Here is an 8,189-nt window from a genome sequence, read left to right as displayed (position 1 = left end):
GGTTACACCCAACTCTTATACGAGACGAAAGCTGTTTGTGATTGGCTAAGCTGACTTGTTTGAGTATAAGCCTCAGTATAAGCCAATAAGCCTCACGGTTGTTATTTTCCAAGAGATCAGTTTGATCATGTGACTAGGCGTGCGAATGGGGTTGATAAAGTCTTGCATGATTTATTTTGTCCACAGGAGGAAAGTGAGAGGGGCACATGTGTTCAATTTGAAGTTTCAAGGAAATTCTGTTTGAACAGAAGTGCAGAGGTTGGTTTATGTTGCTGCTGCTTTCCCCTTTATACAGCAAAAGCTTTGGTAAGAGGCAGTTTTTTTTTGTGTTTTTTTTTTTTTTTTCGGGTAAGGTGGGCCAAAATGGAGAATGTGTGGGTGAGAGACAATTAAAAAAGCTACAAAAAAAGAAACAAACAAACAAAAACAAAACAACAGGGAAACCAAGCCAAGTCACTCAACCAATCAGAAATACGTGTAGTAGAAAAAGGATTGACAATTATATATTATATGTGTAATTTAATGGCTGTAATTGTTACATGCTGGTCTTTGGACTGGTTAAAGGTCCTGTATGGTATGAAGTGAGATTTCCAAGGCTTTGATTGTAAACTGTGTTTGTATCAATACTGTGAAAGTATTGAAATGCTCAGCCCACAGAGAAATGTTCACAGCTTCCATTCAGACATAGTCCTACAACCACCTGCCCAGACTTTGTGATGTCACCGCCCTCAGTCATACCTGAAGCCCAGCCCACATGGACCCTTTAACCAACCTTTAGGTATACTCTCACTGACCTGTTGTTACTAGAGCTCCAAAAAGAGAGGCCTGAGAGAGGCGATGTAAAACTACGTTCAGATGTTAGTTGTTTTGTTTTGTTTTTTTTTTTTCAAAATCAGAAATATGTTATCTACTATATATGATATTAACCCTTTAAAATAATGCTGGGAAGTCTGAAATATGGGATCGTTTTAGTCACAGTCACTAGTGTAACACTGAGGGAAGTGAATGGCAGGGTATTAAAATATTAATATTACACTGTATTGTAAATTCATCACTCATTCATGTTATATTTTACAGACCGACTGTAGTTTTAGGGACAGCTAATACACTTTCCAAGCAGTTGCTTTCTAAAGGTTAAAGTGATGGGTAAGGGCTAGCTGGTTAGTCTGGTGAATTCAGTAAAAGGGAAAGAAGTCTCAGATACACACATGAACATGATGCAACGACAATTGCTTTCTGGAGCTGGAGACAACTGGTGGTGACTGAAGGAGTGACATTTTGCTGCTGACTTGCAAATATCACACCTTTGATACAAATGTTAGGTATGCGCCTATAGCAAAACTTGGAAATACGACCTTTAAAATGCTCATCTGCCATAAGCTCACCGCTTTCATTTCTGAAATGTCAAGGCAATAACTCACGTAGATTCAAATAATAAAATATGGGTACAGTGACAGGCAGTACTGCTCATTACCAAAACACAACAGCTGTAAAGGTCAGAGTGGGCACTGACATTGTCACCAGTCGGTCACAAACAACCATTCACACTCACAATTGCGACTATTTAGGGCAGCCAGTTAAGCGGCACAGACAATGGTCTTATGAGGTGACAATCCTAACCACAACACCTCCATATTTGATCTTACTCTGGTTCAGAGAACATGACGGGAAGTGTTGAGACATATTAATATGTTATGTTATGTAATGTTAATATGTTCATCATATGAGTATGTATCAATACTGAATTTTGCACACACTATGATAAATTATGTTAATGTTAATTATTGTTAGTTATAATTACCATTTGTTTGCTTCCCATGGGGGTTAGGGTGCTTGATAGTAACACGTATTTATATATATATATATATATATATATATATATATATATATAGGGAAAGTTGAGCAGGAGCTTTTGGGGTCTGATTGGTGTCGTTAGTGGGCATAAGTTCTTATGCTGTGAATGCGATTCAATAAATTTGTTTGGTCCCTTGGTCTTGCCCTTGCAGATGCAGCAAAAGCATCTCCTGTGCGTGACTCAAAGATGTCTTTTGACGCTTGTGGTCTTGTGTATACTTGCATAAAAAGAAATGAAAGGAAAGCAAAGGAAGGAAAGGAACAAACAAAAACAGAAGCTGTATGGTGGTTGACTCAGTCGAGGCGAGACTGTGCTGACCAAAGTGTACACTACTTCCTGACTTATGTGTAAAGCAAAAGCAAGTAGGATGATGTGATGTTCACACTTTCTTAAACACGTGAAAGCTACAGTGGAAAATAGATGCTCCCATACTTAGAATTGGAAAACAAGAAAGTGGCTACATATTGAAAGCCTTGAAATCGCATATTTCCTACAAAGAGGTACATTGTTGAGGCTGTATTGTAGCACACTGCTCTGCATTTTCGCATTGGCTACTGTGTCCTAACAAAGTGATCACTGTTTGTAGCCACCTTTGTTTTACCTGTTTCATGGGTCATGTCACTGGATATTTATGTATTTATACTCATTCGACTCAACTTTCTAAATAAAGTTTTTATATGTGAACCTCCAGAGTTTCTAGAGTTTATAGTTACAGAGCTGCTGTGACAGCACATACAATAGAACACCCTGGCCGAGACATGGAAAAGAGATTAAACAGAAGCAACAATTTCCACACATTAACTGCATTTGATTTATAACTGCAGTTAGGACACTTGTCCCTGGCTGAAGGTACAGCATGGCAGGGTGTTTTTCCTTTTTCTTAGCTGTGGCATTCAGAGATACAAAGAACAAGTGCCTCTTTTGTGGCTTGTTTTGCACGAGAAGCCTTTCATGTTTTCTATTTGCATGTATGTAGTAAAGCTCATATTAAAATCTTATATTGCAGCAAAGTATATATATGACATGAGCAAGAAAAGCTTTTAGCAACCTTAAAAAAAAAACCCAAAGTGGTTAAAGAAAAAAAACAAAAACAAAAACAAAAACCAAAAAACAGCTTGTTATAAAGGACCTTATTGTCTCTCCGGTACGGGGCTTTACCTGCTGTGATGGCAGCATTTATCAGGATTTATCAGATTATTTGTCAGGATTTACAGGTGTTGTTTTGTTCATCCTTTCTTCACCTGTTAATATATCTGATGATAAAAACATACATGGTAACGAGAAGCAAAACAACAGAAGGCCTGGAACAAACAAACAGCATCACAAACATAACCACAAAGACATCCTGTTTGGGGGAGGGAAGGTTGATGAAACCGATTTGGTTTAGCTCGATGTGAGAGAGTTTGACCAAAGCGGGAACTCACTTGCAAGTGATTGGTTGCTTAAGTTTCTCTTCTCTTTTCTTATTAGTCACTTGCTTGCAGCTGTGGAAATAACATAACCACTTTTGTAGTCAATAGTTTCACAGCTGTAGCGATGTTCACAACAGACACACACTTCACCCTCCCAGAAATATACTTTTACGTCCATCTACACGCTCTTTTCATGTCAATAGGCTGCAACCTCCGACTGAAAAAACAAAAGGATGAGTACTATCCAATAAATAATTGCTGCGTTGGTCGTCAGGCCCCTCAGCTGCTCAAACAAAGGGCAGAGGTCAACTTATTGTTTGTCAGCTGACCAAAACAATACCCTGGCCTATTGGTGGAAAGTAGAAAGTGGAAAGTCTGATTTTAAAAAAAAAACAAAAAACTTTTCAGTCTACTTGGTGGTCACTGCAATTACCACCATGATGGTGGACTCGTGTTGACTCTATTTTAGGGGGTCTGCTGCTTCCTGCTGCTCAGGAGCTGAACTACACACACCCACTGAGACCTTAGATCGACACGATCAAATGATATTAACACTAAATGAGGCTTCAGGAGTCAGAATGTTTCAGTTTTTTCACTCCAGGTCTGATTTTCCAGTCGTCTCCAGCGCAGTGAATTATGGGATGAGTTTGTAGACAAAATAGCATGAATCACATTGGGAGGATAATTTGAATTGTTTAAAAATTTGTGACGCTTTAAAATACCAACAAAAAAAACTTTTACTTCATCAAAACCAAAACTATCTTCACAGCTAAAGGTAAAACTATCACCCTCTCAACAACAAACCAACTTCTTCTATAGTTAATATAGTTAATAATTCATTCAACTCCAGCATTCACCCAGCTCCACCTACAGCAAGAGATAGAGAGGGTGCTGTACCGCTGTGAAAAATTACAAAATAAATAAAATAGGCAATGTAGAAACAGAATAAAATTTCTATGAGTGCACTGGCAGTTGTAAATAGATTGAGGAATTTAAAGAGAAATGGAAAAAATACAAACATGTCTTCCTCACCGTCAACATCGAATCTTATTCCTTTCCCAAACAGTATCTGTCCACATGAAGCCAAAGGGCAGTGATACTTCTCAGTGTCAGACAGGTTCACATTCCTTTCCCATAAGTTATTAACACAGCTCCTCTATGCTGAGAGCCTTCACACACACAGCAGCAGCAGTGTGTGTGTGTAGCAATGTGGACTCACAGGATTCTCAGGTGAGAGTGTTTTGAAACGGTAAACTGGTTCAGGTCGGAGTCACTGACCCAGCCTGGCTGCACAGAGTCAGGCACCGGCTGCTGGAGGAAAAACTGGACTCCAGACAGCAGAAATCTTAAAAAGAAGAGCGAGAGAGAGAAAAAAAAAGAAACTCGAAAAAAAAAAAAAAAAAGGCTACCTAAAAATGTAAAACTAAAATTGTTACACAGTTAAATTCAGAGTCTACTGCTGGTTTTTCCACAGTGCTACATGGCCTGGATCTCAGTCATTTCCAGATTATAGAATCCTTCTCTGATGTAGACAGAGAATTGATTGTTGCCTTTAAACTGGTAATAGAAGGTATTGAAAGAGAGGGAGTGAGGTCGCTGCCCCATGACTGGCAGTGGAGGAACACAAACAAAGTCATATCACACTGTCTCCAAGGTCGGCCTAAACCAGAGCACCATATAAAAGTCCATATAACAAAAGTCAAAATTTTCAAAAATCTGCTCTCAGGATTTAGAGAAACAATTTTAAAGTCATTTCAAGTCATTTTAGAGTACGAAGAGACTTACAGGCTCCGAAAAGTGGGTCAACTTCACATCCTTCACTCTGTGTTCAGGTTCGTCCAGATAGATAGATAGATAGTTTTGGTAAAGGGGTCAAGCTGCATCTCCACCAGAAAGTAGTGTTTGCGTAACTCAGGTAGTGCGGATTTGTGGTTGTCAGCGCTCTTACAAAAGGGAGTGAGGGGATTAAATTCAATATTCATAGCTGGCAGATTTTGCATCAAGGAGGTCCAGAGTTCAAACAACAAAATGGCTTGGTTGTCCGACAGCTGGTATCATTTTCCACCAACCATATGTACCACAAATGGATTTTTCTAGAACATAATGGGGCCACCATTTTTATGGTTTGGGTGGCGTTTTAGACCATCACGGGGCACCAAGCGTGTGTGTTTTATTTTACACAGACTGACCCCAAGGGGGTGCTAACAGTATTCACTAGGTGAGATGCTTGTTGTTGCGTTGTGCCCAGCACTCAGTTGCACACATTTGTATATACCTTCTTCTTCTTCTCTGAATTCGTTTGCGCAGTGCAGTGTATATCAACAGCATAAGACAAAATGGCTCGGACAAGCAATTGTCACATAAACAGATTTAAAGGGGCTTTAATCTGTATATGAATGCGTTATCTTGGTTACACGTACTGGTTTGAGAAGAACTGTGAGGTGTGGACTCTGAGGACAAAAGGCAGTTCATTTAACAAGCAGTTTTGGCCATAAAACATTGCATGTTTCATACATAACCAGGTCAATCCCTTGACAAACAGGAAACATGCAGATCTAAGAGCGATTTGGTCCACATTCTTGCTCTTTGTCAGGATTTTGAATCATCTAAGATGTCAAGACTAAACCTGAAAGATTTAGATCAGTGATTCACATCCTCTCTCAACTCATGACCCACTTAACAAAAAACTCAAATAAATAGCCCAAATTTCACATCAGAGTGTACTTTTATTGTTAATGATAGTGACTGAACTGAAAACAGGGTAGGTTTAACTATTCCTCTTTTTTTTTTTTTTTTTTTTGGATAGTTTAGAGACTGTTATTAATTCATTTATTGTGCTAAATAGCATATTTTTATATTATATAGCAAACAATTAGGTCTGATGAAAGGATAAAAGTGTAAAATCGTGTTTTTTTTTTTCTTTCTTTTTTTGTTTCCATTCGAAAAAATTTGAATGCAATAATTACTATTAAAGTTACTGAATTGTTTTGACCCCCAAGCCATGGTTTGGGAAACATTGACTTAAATGTTAGTTTTTACAAACGTTTGGCCTTTATGCTCACACAATTATTTGCATAATTATGTTTCTACTTTTACTGTTTATATTTTTATATATAGAAATTTCCCAGTTTAGTAAATCTATCTGTATATATTATTAATTGCATATTCATATTCATGAATAGAGAGACCCTAACCCTAACCCTCTCTTTGTGTATTCCCCTTATGTACCTCAGTCGGGGACCCAATTATTGGCTGATAATGAAAATTGAATTAAGCACTGAAGTAATTCAATCATTAAGTAATCGTTCATTTGGATGGAGTGTTATCCATAAACCTAACTGATTTTCTTATTTACATTATAAAATATAGTCGAGAAATCTCCATCAAGTACCTCACATACATTACTACCTTAATAATAAAATTTTGTAACACATTTATAATTCTTCAATTACACCAGTAATACAACATCAACGGGATATTTAGTAAGTTTATTCAGTTCTATTCAAACAACCCCATGTTACTCTAGACTTGGTTTAACTTTGAAATGTGCATCCATCATACTTTCCTCATGTTGTTGACATGCAGAAGTTAGAGGTCTGATCGAAGCAAAAGAAACAAAGTTGCTTGCCTATAGTTCTTGCAATTGTAGCTAAGGTAGGGAGTTTTGGTGTGTAATAGAATTTTTTTATTTTGCCCTGTCACCCTCCTCCCTCTCTCAATCTCTCCCTCTCACACATACACACCAAAATGCAAGCAGAAAACAAAAAGTGTGTTTCTTCCTCTGCCTGATCAAATCAAATATCTATCATCATCATCTCCACATTCAAACAAAGCTAATTACACATATTAAATAAATAAATATATAGTGTACAATAACTGAAAAAATGAATAGGCAGAAGCTAATAGCTTATCTTTGCCTGTCCTATCCTAATTAATTGTGTAATTAATGTGTATATTTTTGAAGAATTGCAAAGCACTGATCTCATAAAGAGGAGGAATGGGAGGAAAAGTTTGAAGCTGAGGACTCCATTATCTGCATCATCACAGACTCCTACCCTCTCACAGTAGGCACAAAAAAAAAACTGAAACAAAAACACACACCAACGTGTGGAAATTATATTAAACATAGTATGCATTGTGTTAGCCCCACATGTCCTTGGGTTTCAAAACTTCTGCTTTCTTGGCCTTGTTTGTTTTGTTTTGTTTTTTTTTTTGAAACCTTTGCCTCATTACAATGACATGCATGTTTAACCACAATGGTTTTGTTATGTTTTAGTAGCAGAAATACATCTTTCAAACTTTCAAAGTCCCATAGAGATAAGGATAGCGTGAAAGGTGTCCTCTTTGATTATAAAGTCTGTCTGAGTTCAACATTAATACTGTGAAATAAACTGAAAACCAAGACTGAATACAAGCTGCCAGAAGTTATATGCCTTTTTGATGTTAAAATAAAAGAGAAGAGCAATCGCTCTCAATGTGACAAAAAACTACACTGAGATAATTTTCGGCTCTTAACACCACAAACATATTTTCTTATCAATGCCAAGATTTACTGACAATTACAGCGAAAGTGTAAATTGTGGGTCCTTTAAACTTTAAATGATTTCATTGATCAATTTGGTCAATTAAGAAAGGGTTAGGGTTAGCATTTGAGGAAAGAAGCGCTTGAGCAAAGAAATAATTTCTTTGTCTTTTCATGGTGCACTTGGGGGTCTGGAAGTGGGTCTGAGATTCAAGGGTCTATGGTTGTGTGAAGGACAGTACTCAAAGATGGTTCCTGTTGGGATGCTTCTAAAGTCCCCCATAGTACCCTTGCCAAAAGTATTTCCACGTCAGGTTAGACCTGAAATTCACTTCATTTAAGTACCATTGGAAAAGATTGCATTTATAACACTGCGGGCATTCTCTTTAAAACGACAGAG

Source organism: Echeneis naucrates, chromosome 18, assembly GCF_900963305.1.
Source record: "Echeneis naucrates chromosome 18, fEcheNa1.1, whole genome shotgun sequence".
Classification (NCBI taxonomy): Eukaryota; Metazoa; Chordata; class Actinopteri; order Carangiformes; family Echeneidae; genus Echeneis; species Echeneis naucrates.
Note: the sequence above shows the minus strand (reverse complement) of the source record.